The sequence below is a fragment of the Pseudochaenichthys georgianus genome, chromosome 15 (genome assembly GCF_902827115.2).
Source record: "Pseudochaenichthys georgianus chromosome 15, fPseGeo1.2, whole genome shotgun sequence".
Lineage (NCBI taxonomy): Eukaryota > Metazoa > Chordata > Actinopteri > Perciformes > Channichthyidae > Pseudochaenichthys > Pseudochaenichthys georgianus.
Genome location: NC_047517.1, coordinates 26,081,468 through 26,100,418, shown reverse-complemented (window position 1 = coordinate 26,100,418; position 18,951 = coordinate 26,081,468). Strand labels below are relative to the sequence as shown.

General features: G+C 43.7%; 1 protein-coding gene across 2 annotated transcripts in view; it reads right to left on the bottom strand.

Moving 5' to 3' along the window:
• zmiz1a (zinc finger, MIZ-type containing 1a) overlaps positions 1-14,155 on the bottom strand; it is a 125,870-nt gene extending 111,715 nt beyond the window's left edge. For both annotated transcript variants that reach the window (XM_034100637.1, XM_034100638.1), the window contains exon 1: positions 14,011-14,155. The gene's annotated coding sequence lies outside the window, so the exon portion shown is untranslated. The remainder of the gene's footprint in view (positions 1-14,010) is intronic.
• Positions 14,156-18,951: the final 4,796 nt, after the last annotated feature.

Below are 18,951 nucleotides of genomic sequence, written 5' to 3'. Positions count from 1 at the left end.
TGTTACCAGCTAAAAACCGGTAATTACCGGCTAACGGAAACCCTGGTCCAGGCCCGTCTGAAGTTTGCTAGAGAGCATTTAGATGATCCAGAAGAGGATTGGGAGAATGTCATATGGTCAGATGAAACCAAAATAGAATTTTTTGGTAAAAACTCAACTAGACGTGTTTGGAGGAGAAAGAATGCTGAGTTGCATCCAAAGAACACCATACCTACTGTGAAACATGGGGGTGGAAACATCATGCTTTGGGGCTGTTTTTCTGCAAAGGGACCAGGACGACTGTATCGTGAGATTTTGAGTGACAACCTCCTTCCATCAGCAAGGGCATTGAAGATGAAACGTGGCTGGGTCTTTCAGCATGACAATGATCCCAAACACACCGCCCGGGAAACGAAGGAGTGGCTTCGTAAGAAGCATTTCAAGGTCCTGGAGTGGCCTAGCCAGTCTCCAGATCTCAACCCCATAGAAAATCTTTGGAGGGAGTTGAAAGTCTGTGTTGCCCAGTGACAGCCCCAAAACATCACTGCTTTAGAGGAGATCTGCATGGAGGAATGGGCCAAAATACCAGCAACAGTGTGTGAAAACCTTGTGAAGACTTACAGAAAACGTTTGACCTCTGTCATTGCCAACAAAGGGTATATAACAAAGTATTGAGATTAACTTTTGTTATTGACCAAATACTTATTTTCCACCATAATTTGCAAATAAATTCTTTCAAAATCAGACAATGTGATTTTCTGGATTTTTTTTCTCATTCCGTCTCTCGTAGTCGATGTATACCTAGGATGGAAATTACAGGCCTCTCATATTTTTAAGTGGGAGAACTTGCACAATTGGTGGCTGACTAAATACTTGTTTTCCCCACTGTAAATGGTGACCAACCCGTTTGAGACCCACTGAGAACTTAGACTAAGTTAACTATCTAAACACTCAAGAGTCCTTTACCTCACCTGAACTGAGGTTATCCCGAGCTTGAATGACACACAGAGACCAATCAAGGTCTTTGATTTATGATCTGTATGATAGTGGCCATGTCGGCAGGTCACCCTGTGTGAGGCCGGCCACTTAACAGGCCAGGCCATCGGGAAAACCCCCGGTCCTCCCGATGGCCAGTCCGGGACTGGGTACAGGAGGCGTAGAGCGAGGGATCATTGTCCACAAGTTAATCAATCGCAGATGCCGTCGTGGTCACGGACAAATAAATAATAATAATAATAATAATAGGGTCCAAGGACAGAGGGTGTCGTATTGTCATACTGATATTCTGTACAAACTTTGGAGTCTACTGAGACAAATGTAACATTTGTGATATTGGGCTATATAAACAAACATTGATTGATTGATTGATTGATTGATTGATTGATTGATTGATTGATTGATTGATTGGTTGATTGAACAGAGGGGAATAATTGCACTGAATTAATCCGCGAGAAAAATAAAAACAATTTGCTGGTTCAATTTTTTCTCTGTTTTATATCGTTTAAAGATCTTTGGGTTTTGTAGAAAAAACAAGCAACATGAAGATATCACTTTCAGCTCTGACATGGTGTTTTGACAGTTTTAAAAAAATAATTAAAAAAGATTCATGAAATGGTTAATCTATTAATCAAATATAACTTGACTAATTGTAGATAAAGCTGAAGAGTGCAGTCCAGTGGCGTAACTATCGACGGTGTAGCCGGTGCAACACTGTATCCATGGCCGTGGCTGTGCAACCTTCTTCTCCAGCCAGCCAGGAGGAGTGGCTGCACAGAGCGAGCCAGCTAATATTTGCTGTGTCAATGTTATCTGAAATGTGCAGGTTTTTTTATGTCTTTAAAGTGTATATAGGCGTTTAAGTTTACATTACATTAAACTAAAGCAGCGAGGCTATTGAAGGGCTGCATATATACATTGCATATGTAGAATAATACATAGTAACCTACTTAGTATAACCTCTATGTAATGACCTTATGTAAACATCTATTTCCCTTACTGTTCTCTTCACTTGACAAAGCATTTACATGCAGATCATGGAGCCATCATGGGTTTGGCTCCTGCCAACTAAGTGTCACAGGTCAATTATCTTTTAAAAGATAACAGCCGTGTCTACCATTGATCTAATCTGGGCCTGATTTCCATCTCAGAGACTTATACCAAGTAAACAAGATGTTAAGATATTCCTTTTTGACAGAGGACGTGTGTCATAAAGGGGACTAATCTGCTCGTCACACATGCTACCCTTTTACTCCATGACTCTGCTGACTCACGTGAGACGAGCTGAATCAAAGCAGCTTCAGATTCACTGAGTCAGGATGGGCTTTGTAAAGTATTCCAGAGGCTTTGAGTTAATCAAATGGGCTAACTGCTTCATCTTAAAGGACCAAACCAATGGATTTGCAAGACACAGGACCTTTAAAACGCGAGCATTTTGGGATTATTGTACTACGTGCCTTGTTTATTGTATTAGGACTTTTATAGCCACTGAAAAACGACACTTACTTATCACCAGCCTTTTTTAAAGCACACCAAAATGTTATATTCCTATTTCTATTCCTTTCCCTGCTTTTTAGACAGCCTTTGGTGCAGATGAAATAAACTTCAATATGAATTTTAAGACAGTAAAAACTTATTTTAGATACCATTGTAACCTTTTTTCAAAGTTGCTCTACAATTGTTTGGTATCTTAGTTGCAACCAGGAACCATTTTCAAAACTCTCCAACATCTGAGAGCTGACAGTCGATCGCTGACAAGCTTTGCACTGACAAGCTGTGTTGTCAGGAAATCAAATCAAAATGGCAAGTGAGTAAACATGGAAGTGAAAAGGAGCATGTGAATTTAGTTGTTTCTTGCTTTACAAAGGTTGCTCTCAAATCTCAGATGTCGTAGGAACTTCAAACACACGAGCGGGAGGAGATGTGTACCTTCTGCTGTCGAATGCATCACTGCGTTCAGATAACTTAAGGGAAACATTGAACTGAATGGAGTTTGATGGATCTGATATCAGATTAAATTCCCTGCAAGTTAAAGTAAATTATTGATGAAATGAATCAAAACACATTGAAGCCTAGAAGGTAGACAGACCATCGGAAAATGTTAGAACATGTATATTAAATAAAGTGCAGGATTTTTATAGTTTGTAGGAATGTTCCCATGAAGCTAAGCATTTACCAGTCTTGTCACATGAACTCACCTGTTTTGAGGAAAAATCTGCCACTCCAAAACCAATAGATGTCAAAACTCTGAGTGCGATCAATACACACAGCCATTAATCTCTCAAGAAGGTAATATCAAACTTGGCAACCGCTGTGTATGTCAATCCACACTTACACTCGAACACAACCGAGCTGCCGCAATTAACAACCTTTTATTCATTCTGTCATTAGGTTCGTCATTAATGGTGCAGCCCCAGGCTCAAAGATCCAGTTGAACAGAATCCTTCATTCAGATCCACTGCACACCGTTGCAGCTGACAAACAGCCAGATAAAAGCGATGTCTGGCTCTGCACCTGTGAGTCTAAGAAAGAGCTTTGTCAGGAAGACGTGGGACACTGCCAGCACCATTTGACTTATTCAGTCCAAGTGACAGACGTCTCCACATAGAGACAACAGCTTAATACCATGGTGTGTGCATTTCTGTGAGATAGACAGATTCACATAGCGCCACATAAAGACCAAAACACTGAGATAGAGCTCTCAGATTGTCTCCCGTGATATCTGGACGGGCTGCTGCTACTCTTCATGACCCCGATGCTTTGAGCCACAGATCAGATCAGGGACACAGTGCGACAGATGTCTGCCCTTGTGCTCTGTTCCAGGCACGAGTGCTGCTGGCACACACACCAAAGCAAAAGGGAGGGAGGCAAAAGGAGAGAACAGGGTGGGTACAGAGGAAGCATGGTGTGAAAAAGGACTGGAGAGAAAAGAGACAAGAGAGGGAGAGGACAAATGCAAGGAGAGGGAGTTTGCCCTCGGAAATCAGACGTCACACCGCACAGACTTCATCGGCAGGATGAGATCTACTCTGTCATGTTTCTGTCAGACAGCTCGGTCAGAGAATGACACTACAAGTTTAGACACTCTCCCTGACTGACCTGAGGGAGGATCAGGAGACCTCACATGCACTTTTAAATAGGTTCAGCACAGGCAGGGAGGATGGAGCACTCTTAATAACAATCTTCTGCAGCAAACACACTAGGGGTGCAACAACTAATCGACTTTCGATTAAAATCGATTACCAAATTAGTTGCCAACTAATTCAGTCGTCGATTCGTTGGTGACGTCATCACGTGTGTTTTACGCGCCGTTAAGCTCCAACGTTATTGGTCGAGATCTCTCTCCCCCGTCTGTGTGCGAGGGGGCGGGGCAGTTTACACACACGCAGCTGCTACATGCAGCAACACACTGCGGAGATGGCAGAGAGAACGCGCTCCGAGGTGTGGTTAAACTTTACCCGTCTCGATGTGGACAATGCTCGTTGCCAAAAGTGCAATAACAGTTCATCACCTTAGCATGTAAGGGCGGTAACACGAGCAATTTGTCTAAACATTTAGCAAAAGTGCTCCACATTCAGACGGAGGAATGCACCGGGTTCGACTGTCTTTCTAGTAGCTCTGTAGCCCCGTCCACGAGTAACGTTTCCACGTCAGGTGTTATGTATGCTAGCAGCAACACACGGAGCCAACTACATTATACAAACATGGGTTAATGATTAGAGTTATTTATTTTTGTTAAAGTTAAAGCTATTCTGTTTACAGTTCTGTCATCAGATTATTTAATACGATTTGTTAAAACACTGTTGTTTCTTTTGATGTGAAATATTATTTATTTAATTTGAATAAAAAGAAATGTTAATTTTGTTCAAAATGTGTTTTAGTTGAATAATATATGTATTTTTGAATCAAGTATTCATCTTTATTGTCTTCATTGTTAGTTTCCACATGACTAAAACAACCTCAAGCTAAATCTAAAAGTTAAAATAAGAGCGTTTGAGAAATTGTGCAAGGCATAATGGTCCGAATAGTCGATTAATCGTTTCATTAATCGATAGATTAATCGATTATCAAATTAGTGGTTTGTTGCAGCCCTAAAACACACCATCCCTACTTCTGAATCTACAGCCTGATCAAACTAAAGAAGTGTTCAGAAGCTATTGATGCTTCTATACACAACTCATCATACGACCTCCGCACAATGACTCCACTTTTGCTTTGAGGAGCAACATGCAAAAAAGAGGATGAGAAGAGAAAAGAATGGAGCTAATTATAACCTCACAGCAGGATGGCCAGAAACAAACTTGATTATCATCATCGTCAAGAAGGCACAAAGGAAACCTGCCGCCTCCCCCCTTCCACCACAATCCAATAGAGAGGCTTTTAGCCTTCGTAATGATTTACAAAGTGACAAGTCAAACAGATTTACTGTGACAGCCTGAAAGGGACCAGCACGAACACTATCATTGCTCACGTGACCAGACCTCCTAGCCCTTCTCCTTTTCCACTTTCCTCTGCCACCTCCCCTCTCTCAAGCCCCCACTCCCGCCTGTTTCAGGGGACAGCGAAGAATGAAGCTGGCTCAATGGAGGCAGGCAACAAGCCTATTCAATTCCCCCCTCGCTCAACACGAGCCCCCTTCAAACGAGAGGGAAAAGCTCTGCTTTGTGGAAGTTAGTTACTTAAAGCGACAGCCCCCCAGATAAGGATCTGGTCACGGAAAACTTGTGGCACGGAGTAAACGGAGATACCTGTACAATTGTAACACCATTACCCTAGGTTTATCAGACTTAATGAGCCATGAATGTAAGGTGACATTTCCAGCTTGCAGGAGCAGCTGACAACATTTCTGCAGCAGCCTTGGCCCTTCCAGTGGCCATGAAACACAATTAAATAACTTATTAATCTGCAGAGGAGGATCATTACAAATGGAAAACATTAGGAAATTGCTGCACCACACTTTTCTTGAAATAAAGAAAGTGCTCTTTCTGCTCGTGTTCTCCATCCATATTCACAGGAAGGTATCTTTTGTGTACTGAGTGACAGAATCTACAATTGCCTTTCATATCCGTAGCCTGAAAATATGGAGCAAATGTTCGAGTCCCTCCAGGCCAGAGACGCTTTGCCTGGTGTAGTCATCGTTTTTTCCCCCACTCTCCTTTCTCTGGAAGGTGAAAAACACCTTGGCTGTTCCGAGCTTTGAAAACAGAGCCACCCCTAAAACCATCAGGGCTGGCGGCAGAGAGATGTGTGCAGAGAATTCTCAAGGAGCAGAGACCCCCGGGCTACGCAGATTCAGTTTCCCCCTTTCTGGCTTCCAAAAACAAAGGAATTCCACAGAAAATCAGGGCAGGACCTCACCCCAAGCCACCGCTGCGGTTCCCACCCCCCAACCCCCCAAACCCCCCTCCCTCTCTTGCTCTCACTCTCACAGACACAAACACAGAACAGCAAAGGTGATTCCATGCAACCATCAATAAGACACACCTCCTCTCTTGTTAAACAATCATGTTGATTTGATATCTTGGGCGACATGGCTACAGAGACCTGACAAGGAGAAGAGGATGGGGGTGTGATGTGTGTAATTGTGTGGGGGGAGGTAACGTACATGTTGTCTGTCTGCTGTGGTTGTTGACCAGCGATTATCCATTCAGACATTTCTCCTTCTGACCGCAGCCACAGATATTGAGCAATAGCCTCAAGATGTGGCAGGTCTGGCTGTGGTAAGGAAGCCCCCCCCATTTCCCCTTCTCATCCAAATATATGAGTCACACATGAAGCGTGTGATGTCCTCACGTGTATCTTTAACAATATCAACACATACCATTCAGCATCCACCCAGCTCCCACTGGGGAGTCAAGTAAAGGTTACAGGATGGCTGTGAAAGCAATATGGCAGCTGAGATGTGTAATAAGTGTATTAGATTCTGCTAATATATGTAATCTGAACTAATGGGTGCTTGTTGGCATAGGAGCAGACAGAGGAGCTATTAACACAACCTCTTTCTACTGGATGTTTTACTTGGAAATTGATTAATTCTACTACATTTTCTTCAAAATAAACGTTCCCAATGAGTGTACTTAGAATTAAAACAAGACTAGAAGTCCTCAGCCATGCTAGCGGCACTGAGTTCAGCATCGGGAGATTAAGAAATGTTTTCCGCACAGATCATCTCTCTTCTCTTCTTATCACTAAACAATAGAACTGTTGTTTTGGAAGTGCAAACATAAATAGAGCACCAGATCTGGATCTAATTAAATCAACTGCTCCTGCTCTTTCTACAAAATGTGAAGGATTCTAGACGCACAAAAAACATCCCAGTTCTTCTTTCATTCAAATTCATTTTAAAAAGCATGTGATTATCAGTTTTTCTCGGTCAAAACACATTCTTAAGAACACAACACCAAGTGAGCATTTTGTGACAGCAACCCAGCATCCTTTAAAAATCATAAAACATAAGGACCCTTGCTGTTTTGTCAATAGTGTTTGCCAGATAATTAAAGAGCCCTGGGAGACAATGATAAACATTGTTTAGAGGCTGATCCCTGGCAAGCTCCAAGCAGTGTATCATTGCTGTCTCCGGAATACACACGATTAGCCTGGTCTCATTACTGATATGATAAACGACGGCTTCTACTCTGGCTTTGGTTTGCTGGGAGGACGTACTTGTAAGAGGGGGAGATTAGAAAAAAGTGGTGAAACACATTGCCCCTGTAATAGACCAGGGATAAACGAGGGAGATGGGTTATCTGCAGTGAGATTGTAGATAATGCTTGTGATATTTGCAAAGACAGGTCTGCAGCCAGTTATAGTACTTCCAACCATCCATTATCAATAAGATCACTGTTTAATAAAGTAGACTTGATATTTTGTTACACCCCTCATCAAAGCTCGACCTTCCCTATCCCTGTTAAAGCTGTGAAGTTAATGCTGTAGCTCAGCCCCGGCCCACCAGCCCGTCTCTCTTTTCAGTCGGTGTATCCACACAGAGGTTTAAAATATGCCCCTTTATCTGGGCCGCCCAGGCGGGAAAATGAAAGGGATGTCAGTTCTCAGAACCCTGGGAAAGCGCCTGGCTCAACCGCCAGTGTCAAAACCGAGGGGAGGGCACCAGGCGGCCAAACACACTGCACAAAGTAATAGACTTTTTCTGTCACTGAGCAATGTTGAAAGGCAGTAAGAAAACACTCTTAGCGGGGGCAGTGGAGCTCAAGATTATATGGCAATATGATTTGAGGGGCTCTCCATAACAACCATGGCTGGTTTCATTGACGGACACGACCGAAAAATCAACATCTAGAGTACAGCTTTCCCCCTGCCTTAAAACATATTTGTAATATCCTCTTTAAAAGACAACTGAAATCTACTACTCATCATATCCACCATATTTTAGCCTTTGCACTGCATGCATGTGTAGGAATTAATGTTGTGTGAGAGGAAATACTGCACGACTCTCTCTCCGCATCATAACTGACATCGCAGGCAAAGAATAAACGATGTCCCTTTGCATTAGCAAATCCTGGTTAATTTACTTTGTCAGAAAACAAGGAAGTATGTATCCCTGGAGGTCATGTTGGAAACAATTCGACCGCCTTCAGAGAATCTCTGCCATCACTCTCTCCATCTCCCACGCAACCTCTACCAGAAAATCAACATCACCACGCACACTCCGAGAGACTGCCTACTAGACAAGAGACTGTTTATAGCGCAAATGATATTATAAACATAGCATGTGGCATCTTATCTTTAGAAAAAGGATCATTGTAGGCTATGAGCCAGGAGGATTTGATAACATGCTGTGTAGAGGGTAGGTAAAACTAAGAATCTTCTTCAAAATGCATTGCCGTTGTTTGAAAACACAACAGGTTTTAACGTATTGACTCAACACAGCAGGTACCTCTATTTGCTGGGCTGGTTTGACTAATAACTGGCATGAGCTCAAGCACTGGGCAAGCTGCACGAGAGTGAGCATGAGTACAGTCCTGAGTGGCTGTCTGGCAAATGAACCCATGTGGGATGCTGTGTAAGGTGTGAAGACCTCTTGGAGGAGGCTGCAGTCTGCGCTGGCTTGCAGGCATGCTCCAGTATCAGGAGAGACAAGGCAAACACAGCAGATCAGCGCTGAAACCGTAAACCTACTGACCCAGCATGAAGAGGGAGAGGGGACTAATTAGGGACTGTACTTACAACTCAAAAGGAGAAGCAGAGAAGAGGAGGAAGGAGGAGGGAAGGCACACACAACACACACACACACACCGAGGGCACAGTTGGAGGATGTGGACAATGAGTTTGTTTAGCTTCAACAGGATTTACAAGCCAAACAGACACACGCCAACGCCACTCACTCAGACACATACTATCTCTTTTCTTCTCCATCGCTACCCTTTTCTCTCAGAGGCGCCTAAACAACACAGAGCTGAGACAGACTCTGTGAGGATTTCATCAGCAAAACAAAAAGTGAGGGTAATTGCTTGCGATGGTGAGAAGTCCTGAGTGCAGGCGGCAGCGGTGGGCGAATGCATTGATGGATCGAGGGAACATTTTGTTCCTCCTGTGAGGGCTACGACTCTCATATTGTTCCTGGTGAGGCCGGGTTTCATTTATGATTCAAGGGCCCCAGCCTCGCGATGGATGGGAACGAGACATGGACATTGTGACGTTCGATGCACTCGTTTCGCAAAGAACATCAAATCAAACATGCATGAGGCGGTGACAGGGGTGGGCCAGCAACTTCTCTATTCACTTTCTCCCTCCTTGCACTCCGTTTCACTCTCTTGTCTTGGAAAGAAAGCACTTAGAGGACTGCGTCTCCCTGATGTTGGGAGAGCTCAAGGTTGAAGTGACTGTTCTTCAGAAATAGGAGTTAATTTGATGTTGCTTATATTATGCCACTTAAACAGATAGACCATCTCTAAACAACACATAATCCTTTCAATGCAAAACAATGTTTTGCACGATTTAATGCAAATAACTACACACCAAATCAGCCAATGTCGGTTTTTCACTAGTAGGCAGCCCCACTCTGATTGGCTGTAACTGCTTTAAAAAAAAAATCAGTACAGAAGAAGAGATATAGACGTGGTGCAAAACACTCAGATTCTACTCAGCTAAAGTCAAGACGGCACACACAGAAGGGTCTACTTATTCTCATCGGATCATTTCAATACACAAATATTTTGCAACAACATGGCCATCTGGTCAAAAGCTAATGGTGAGCAAGTGTGGTGTTAAAGTGTCTGCAAACACTGCTTTGATTTAATGTAGGCCCTATGTATTAAAACACAGTTGATTAACCCAGTCCTATGTTCCTGGTTTCCATTTTTATGATACATGCTATTTGGCCAATGGCTGAAGTCTTTGCGTTATGTTAAAGCATGAGTTTGATCAGGTGATGTGAGGCGATGCAACACTCAGCGTCAGTCGCTGCTAGTTCTTGATGTGGCTTTAGTTTCTGGGCCTTAACAGCACTGTCCCCGTTTCACCGACCTGATAGTAGCTCAGCACAGCTACTGTATCGTTTTGTACAGTTGGTGAACAAACAATTCTGTTTGCTGCTTCCTTTGAGGTTATATGCCTTGCTCTAGGTCTGAGCATTATTTACAATGCCTCTCCTGACTTTCTCAGCCACCTCGGGAGTCTCAACCAACCCGCCACAAGCCAAACCACAGTGCAAGGTTTGCAGCTTGAAGGACAGTGGTGACAAGCATGTGGCATTGAGGTTTTTTTATCCCCGTGCCTCACGTCGGCCCACTTTGACTCTCTACACCAAACTGATGTCATAACAGTCAGTCGGCTGTATGAGTTACATCTGCTGGGTGCTTCATATTCTCTTTATTAGTTCCACTGCAATTACCAGATTGAAGAGAGCTTAACTGCAGACTTATGGGTAGAATTACAACAAGGTTTAGGAAGTAGTTAAGTATCTGACACAAGGGCACAACCTCAGCGCAAACTGAATGTTTCAGGTTCTAACTCCCTCTAAGCCCTTTTTCTGAAAATTAGTCTTTAAATTGCACTGAGGCAACACTAATTTTTCCTTATTAAAAGACCAAAATAGGCACGCATTGAAAACAAAGGCTCAGTCCAGATGAAAAGTGCTGCCAAGTCGCACCACAAGTGAGACAGAAAGACAGAAAGACAGAAAGAGAGAGAGAAAGAGACAGAAACAAAGGCTGACTTCTGCTCGGGACACAAGTGGGTGGGTTTTGGCTTATGGCGAGACACCAGTCTACTAAAAATCTGTGTCAAGTGAACAGGCTGCAAGTATTTCACAGCGTTCCTCGAACCAACATGAACAGTTAGATGAAATGTCAGGCTGTCAAAACATTGATTAGCGTTTGCCAGGTTTTAAGCACTTAGCAGGCTGCAGCTGTGCCGACACACAGTAAATAGCAGCAGAGACGGTGCAACTTGGTAAATTGCTGAGTAACAAAAGCTAATTACTCAGACACGAGTAATTGGTTGTTTTTCCTGTAGACACTTCTAAGCAGTTTTAGTGTGGAAGTGCAAAGATAGGGAGTGTGTACACTCACTACTGGAAGAAATGTGAAGAATGACAACCTTGAGTTTGGATAATAGCAGCATGTGTTCGAACCTGATACTTGAATTTGTGATTTAACTTGTTGCAGCCTGATTTATTCAAGATAATTGTTTACTGTAACCATTAATTCAAATATTGTACAACCATATTGGCTTTAACTGAGGGCAATCTCTCCATTCTGTTGCCTTGTTTGGTTTAGGCCACAAGCATACTGTTGCATATAAACATACATCTTATTCCTCATGTTTAGCTTTCACTTGTAGCGCTGCCAGTGCATGTGTTGTCTTTTTGTGTCTGATTATAATTTTCGCTATTTTCCCAACTGATTTCTGGCATCATCTCCTACACATTATGCTGTAGAGGGCCAGAAGATCCATTCTCAGTGAGCATACTTGCTTTTGCACCCAAGCCAGCACTTTCTTAAAGAGCCTAAATTTGATTTGAAAGTGAGTCTACTGGAGCCTTTAGCCGGTTTAGTGAATCAGACACTCTTCTGTCTTGTCTCACAGCCTGACTGGCGAGCTGGTTGCAGAGAGGCCCCAGGAGGGACAACAGAAGGAAAGAAAACTCACATACACACACACAAACACACATACATACATCCAAGTTTCAAACAGTTGCAGATGGCTTTAATTCCTTGCTCTCTTTCTTTCACAATTTATCAGGTACACCACTGTGAACGAGTGTGCCTCCTTTTCATGCTTTGCTGAGATGACTTAACACTGCTTTGGTTTGTCAGGGGAATATTAAAAAAAAAGTTTCAAAGCACTAATTAATGTGGTGCCGCTGACAAGTGTTGCTGCTGAAACAATTTCATTACATCACCAATTTACGTTACCAAGGAGGGAGACACTGGAGGGTGCACCCATCCAAAGATCTGTTTACACACTTTCTTTAACCAGAAGCGGACACAATAATGTGAACACCTGCAATCCAATGCAAGACTCTTGCAATAAAAATGCACTGTGTTAATCCCATAATAACTCATTTTTTGTTGAGACTGTGAGATTTTTAAAGAAACTGATTTCTGAGGCGTTTAAACAGATTTCCTGCGGGTGGTGACAGTATCTCTGCTTGTTATCTCACCTGCATAATGATAACAGGATAGTAGCACAGTCACGAAGATATGGATGGAAATAGATATTGCAAAACTCCACGAGTGTTTAACAACAACAAAGGATTGCTGATTTGCTCCTTATCACGCTCCCTTTAACTTCAGCACCTTACTAACAAGGATAGAGGCTCTTTTTTCACCCCTTCCCAAAGTGTAGCTGTCCTGTGGAAGGGTAATGAAAGAGGGGCAGTCTCCTCCTCCTCCTCCTTCTCAACCTCCTCCCGTCAGGAGCCCCTTTTCTGCTGCGCTCTGCCCTGGCTGGCCTCACATCCAGATGGGAGGAATTTTTACGGGGAGGGTCCGCCAAAGTTAGGGCTGTGCTGAGTCAAGCAGCTCATCCACACTCCCCCTGTAGAAGGGGCTAACAAATGTGGTACTGTCAGGGATTCAGATAGTTGCATGTCAGGGAAACCGTGTGTGTGTGTGTGTGTGTGTGTGTGTGTGTGTGTGTGTGTGTGTGTGTGTGTGTGTGTGTGTGTGTGTGTGTGTGTGTGTGTGTGTGTGTGTGTGTGTGTGTGTGTGTGTGTGTGTGTGTGTGTGTGTGTGTGTGTGTGTGTGTGTGTGTGTGTGTGTGTGTGTGTGTAGACTAATTTGTACTGAAGCATGGGGGGTGTGTGCAGTGAATGTTGCAGGACATTACAGTCACACCTGGGCTAATAGTAATATTCACAGTGCATTAAATTCATTGTGAACGTAAATGTGGGTCCCATTATGAGCCCCTGGGGGTCCCATTGAGCTCTCATTGGGAGCCACTGATCTTTGAATGGACCCTGAGAGGATCAAATCAGTGCTATCAGTGCAGGTCAAGGTGGCAAATGTTGCATTACATGGTGTTGTTTCGTAGAACATAACAGAGTAACAAACATATAGAAATGTATGCTAATTGCAATACAACAGGTAGCCGAGTCAACAAACCCAGTCACACTACTGACTGTTAGCTAAGTGACATGTAGTCTCAGTTTAGCATCAACGCAGCCATCAGCTGATCCAGCGAGACAAGACATTCACCCACACATACACACAGAGACCTGCAATCACAATCACATTACTGTCTAATGTGTTCCCGAAATGCATGCACCTATCATGCAACAATCCTGCGGAAACACTGACTGTTTCGCTCCAGCGCAACTCGTCTACACAAGGCAGGAACGTGCAATACCCAGCACACACAAGCCTGGATATCACGCCGCGTAAACCACGCTCCGTAATCGAAATCTGCCCCCTTTTGACACGAGTTCATCAGCGGCTGTTAAAGGTTTCTAGGAGGTCACCCTATTGTTAGCAGGTAGTATCTGTCCAACGGGAGGCAAGCCCCATCTTGAGCAACCCGCACACACATTCAAACCTCGCTTTCCAACAGAAAATAACCAGGCGCGAAACTTACTTTCAGCTCGGACCTCAGTTGCAAATCCGAGTAATGTTTCTCCAAACCTCGTGTTTACGGTGCTCCTCTCTCTCGCTCTCTCCACTTCACAAAGACGACATGAGAGCCCCGGAGACGGTGTGAGTGACTGACTGAATCAACTACCGTAGAGCACGGCAAGTTGAAGTGTCAGATTACACTGGCTATTCAGTTACCAGAGAGCCGTGCTCCGCGGTCGGTGTGAAAATGCGACCTAGATTCCCGCGGAAGGACACCGAGTGTAAAGGTGTAAGTACAAGCTAATGGACTGCTAACAGAACGTTTCACACTGGAGCGGACCGCAGCACACAGCTCCGGCTATTGTCTGCTTCTGCAGCATTACAGCCGTGTTGAACACAGTGTCGTCAAAGCAGCGCCTCTGTGTTAATTCAACAGTAGTTTATATGTTTGTTTTGTATTATTAGTTTAAATAATGGTTAATGATCATTTGAGTATAAATATATTTGGAATATACAGACAAGAGCGTATTAATAAAAACAATAATATAAATTAGACGCAATATCCTATTACATAATTAACAACACAAACAATAATATTGGCTACATCCACGGCAGTATCATATCAATAACATAGTAAACAACATTATGTTCTTATAATGATTAAAATAGGTGTTAGTAATAGTAATTATACATTATTGTTTTATGGTAATGTGAAAATAATGAAAAAAGTGCCCAGATTTTTTTTCTTTACAATTTTTTCAAAACCAAAATATATTTAAGTTTGTATTTTTTTCAAGTTTGAAGAATTATTTGAAGGATTTATGTATTATCAATGTTGTTGCAGGTTTATTTTCGGTCAATCAACTAATCAATTAAAGTGAGCTCTAAACAACAGTAATATGTTTTTATGGTTAATGGATATTATTTGTTCTTATTTTATAGTTAACAAATAAACTACTAATAACTTTATTATTATTATAATTATCATTATTATTATGGTTTTAAGAACTAGTAATATGAACCTATTACACTGTTCTTTTCTGCCCTGACTTGATTGACAGTTCACCAACAGCCTCCCACACAGTGTAAACCTCTGCACCCGGCGCGCCGCTCCAGCAGGTCTGCAGGCGGGGCTCCGTGTTTTGCAGATGGCCGGTCTCCGGTGGAAGAATAACAAAGACGTGTTTGAGAGCAGCGGCAGGCTGGGCTGAGCGGTGACGTCAAGGAACAATGTCTCCCCTCCCGACACGCACGCACACGCACGCACACAGCACACACACGCACGCCAGCACACAAGCTCTTCCCTCTCCCCTCTCTTCCTAGTCAGGCAAGGCTGAACTGCCCAGAGGGAGGGCCGCTCAGCTCTCAGTGCATCAGATAGAATCACTCACTACTCATGCTGTGCCTGCACACAGGATTTCTCCACTGTGTGTTTTTTTTATTTGTTTTTTGGAAGAAGTAAAACAAAAAAACAATGGGGTGGCATATCAGTTACTGCAAATAAACCATCATACAAACAAAAGCTAAAGTAGACCTCTGTGTGTGCTCTACAAGCTTATTTCCTGTGGCTGATCAATTTAGATCATCAAGGAAAAGGTGACGAGATTATGTTTTGCTGAAAGGTAATTCCTGATTTCCCATCACATAATGTTATCAGTCCTGGGGTCAAATTCCTGTCAGTAGCACTAGCTCCTATGGCCCAGGCTCTTCTCCTCGTGGAGAGGAAGGAAGGGGCTGCCATCCTTTTTAGCTTCCTGCCTAAAGGGCTCCTGACACTGATGCAGCGAAGGCCTGAGCAGGGTATCAGCAGTGTGGTGGGGGGGGGGGGGGGATGTTTCTATCAAAGTGTCTCAAGGACACCCCAGCACCCTGGTCGAAGCAGCTATCCGCACTGATGGGGGACAAATGCGGACAGTGACATCACCCACTCCGGCAGTCACTCATTTTTATTTCTGGGTGGTTGCTATTTATCAGATGGATATTAGGTGAGCAGTCAAAGTCACAATGCAGGAGCTGGTGATGAAATTGTTTTTCTCTCGAAATGGCTTGTCAGGATGACCCTGTCTTTGTTGTAGTGCTTCTTCTGATATTGATGTGTATCGATCTGCCATGTTGATGTTGACACTGCGATTCATGAAAGACACATCTCATACTCCGGGTGTTTCCTTAAATCCACCGGGCTTCTTGTTGTCAGGAAATTTGAGCCTCACTTCGGTGTAATAGGAGTCAAGTATGTTTCTCTGTTACTGTTCCCATAGAGCTTAGGATCAACTCCTGACAGATGTATTGTTGCCTTTTGCCCTTTAGGTTTCAGTCCCATCATAATCTCTTGTGTTCTGGATCATCCATCAAGTTTTTGTTTAATACCAACCTAAGGTGACCCGGCCTGTTACGGGTGTCAGGGCGTCCGCAGCCGGTCGGGTCACTCCCCAGTTCAAAGAGTGGTTCGTTGTCAAAAGTCCTCGCTTTCGTGACAAGGCGTGCGCCTCGGCCTCTCAAAAATAATGTGGCCAGATGGCTGCCAACAAGATGGATGGATTATAGGTGGGGTGACTTCAGCTTGACTTAGCTCTGTGTATAATTTCATACACGCAGTATTTTAAAGGTCTGAATGAATGCATCAAAGGAGAACAAAGAGTGCTCTGAATGAAGCACGCTCCGACTAGGTTAATACATATTGCATTGTGTTTGAGCATATTAAATCAACATGTGATAAACAGTTTGGACCTTAGAACATTAGTGACGATCAAGGCCAGATTTGCCATTGAAACGATGTACATGTCTCTCGTTCACGTTGCTGTGGGCTTTCTGCTGGTGGCAGGAGGAGTGATGGATGCTGCTGGGGCCTCATGTAGCTACATGATGGAGGGAGACTTTCAGTCGTGCTGACATCAGCTCTCCCGTTCACACAGAGGTGTGATGGTTGTTTACAGTGCCACCCTGTTGTCGCCGCCATGAGGCTCCTGCTGCTGGAAACACTACACTGATATACTAATAAACACGTTCCTTCTTCAGTAGAGAGTGACTGAGCGACTGACTGAGTGACCCAGAGAAAAACAATGTTTCCTGTTAGCGTAAATGTGTTTGCAGACCCTGTCAGTGATAAAGCTTCTGACCAGGTTTTTACAAAGGTCAAGCAGTGTTGCTAGCCTATTAAAAGGGTGTAATAGAATTACTATGGTAACCAAATGATTGCTAAATGGTAACTATTTTAAAATTGTAATATTACCAAACCTATTTTAACAAAATTGACTGCTATTTTTGAAGCTATTTCTGGCACAAGACTCTTCATTGCACTATTAAGTCCGCATTTTTGAATACATTCCATCCCAGAGTACAGCTGCACAGAGAGATTATTTTGTCAAAGATTTCTTGATTTATTTTTGAGTAAGGTTTAGTTTCATATATGAAATGCCAGATACAAAGTACAAACACCCCCAAACCTTTGCTTTTTTTGAGGAATATTTGCTTTTTAAATGACTTCAATTATGAAGCTATTATCAATTTGTATGGAAACAACACACTATGAAAACATCATCACTTAACGTTTACAAATGGTTTAATGTGGGTCCCATGTCATGGCCATTTCTACTGATCATAATTCCATTGTTGAGGTATACTATAATAGATTTACATTGTGCAATTTTCCAAACTCACATTGGGTTTCTCATACAGCATCTCTGTATAGTATATGTATTCACTAAATGTCACTCTCTGTCCTACACGCCTTGTTGGAGCTCCTGCCCCCCCCCCCCCTCCCTGTGAGCCCAGTGTGCTCTGATTGGTCAGCTCGCCCACTGGCTCGCTGCTGCGAGGAGCTGACAGTGTGAGCTGGCTTACTGGTGTGGTTTCCTGCTCGCTGCGAGACATCGCGAATGGACGCGGGAAGGGGGGTGCTGAGGGAGCTGCAGCAGCCCCATCTGCGAGGCTCCACTAGCACCCGCATTCCCCCCAGCACCCCCAAACGTGGCGCACCGACAGTGTAAGCGCGCCACAGTTTTGCCGCGCTGCGAGGCTCCACTAGCACCCTAAAAGAGTGTGTGTGGGTGAGGAGCTCCACAGATTGGTCCATTTGGGTATGGGCACGTCACTATACCCAGGAAGAAAACAATGGAAAAAGAGAAATCTCCAACGAGGCGTTCTGGGGCATCATAGACAGGTATTTTCTGTGTTAGTTGTACTCGCTACAGGGTGTACTTTGAGGGTTTGTGACTCTGCAGACCGTTTACATGCATAAAAACCTTCATAACACAAGGGGACGGGTAATAACCGGAAAAGCATGACATGGGACCTTTAAACTTGGGTTGTAACTGAAGGAAGAGGAGGGAAAACAAGGGTTAATATTCAAGACAGGCAGAGAAGATGTGGGGCAGTAAATGGATCATCTCCTGTGGAGAAAAGGCAGAAGAGCACTATTTTAAAACAAGACAAGAGGAGTCTGGTTGAGTACACCATTGATTGTCTCTGGCTGCGAGAAGAACAAGGAGCTGAGAGAGGGAGAGAGGGACAGAAAACAGATGACACGACTGCTGGCTTCTGGAAGCTTGGACAGCCTTTCATTTCTCTCTCTCTCTCTCCATTTGTGTACCTCTCTCGATCGTTCTCTCTCCATTTCTCTTCTGTTTCCTCACAGTGTATGTCGACTGAGCAGTGGCAGATAAGGCAGACAGCCGGGGCACCATGCTGACTGGCCCGACTGGCTGTGGGGAGCAAAGAGGCAATCAATGAGTGCTCACAATAGAGCGCCAGCTTCCAGATAGCTAACAGCTCCCTGAGGCCATGGGAAGGAGGTGGTGAAGAGGGGGATGATACAAGAGGGGGAGAAAAAAGCAGAAGAAGGTGCTTGAAGAGATTTTGCACTTTAACACATGGGTGTCAATGGTTGTTTCCGCACCATATAGAGATAATGAACATGCATAAAGCGCTAAAACACATTTTGCTTCATGGCTGTTCATACTCACTA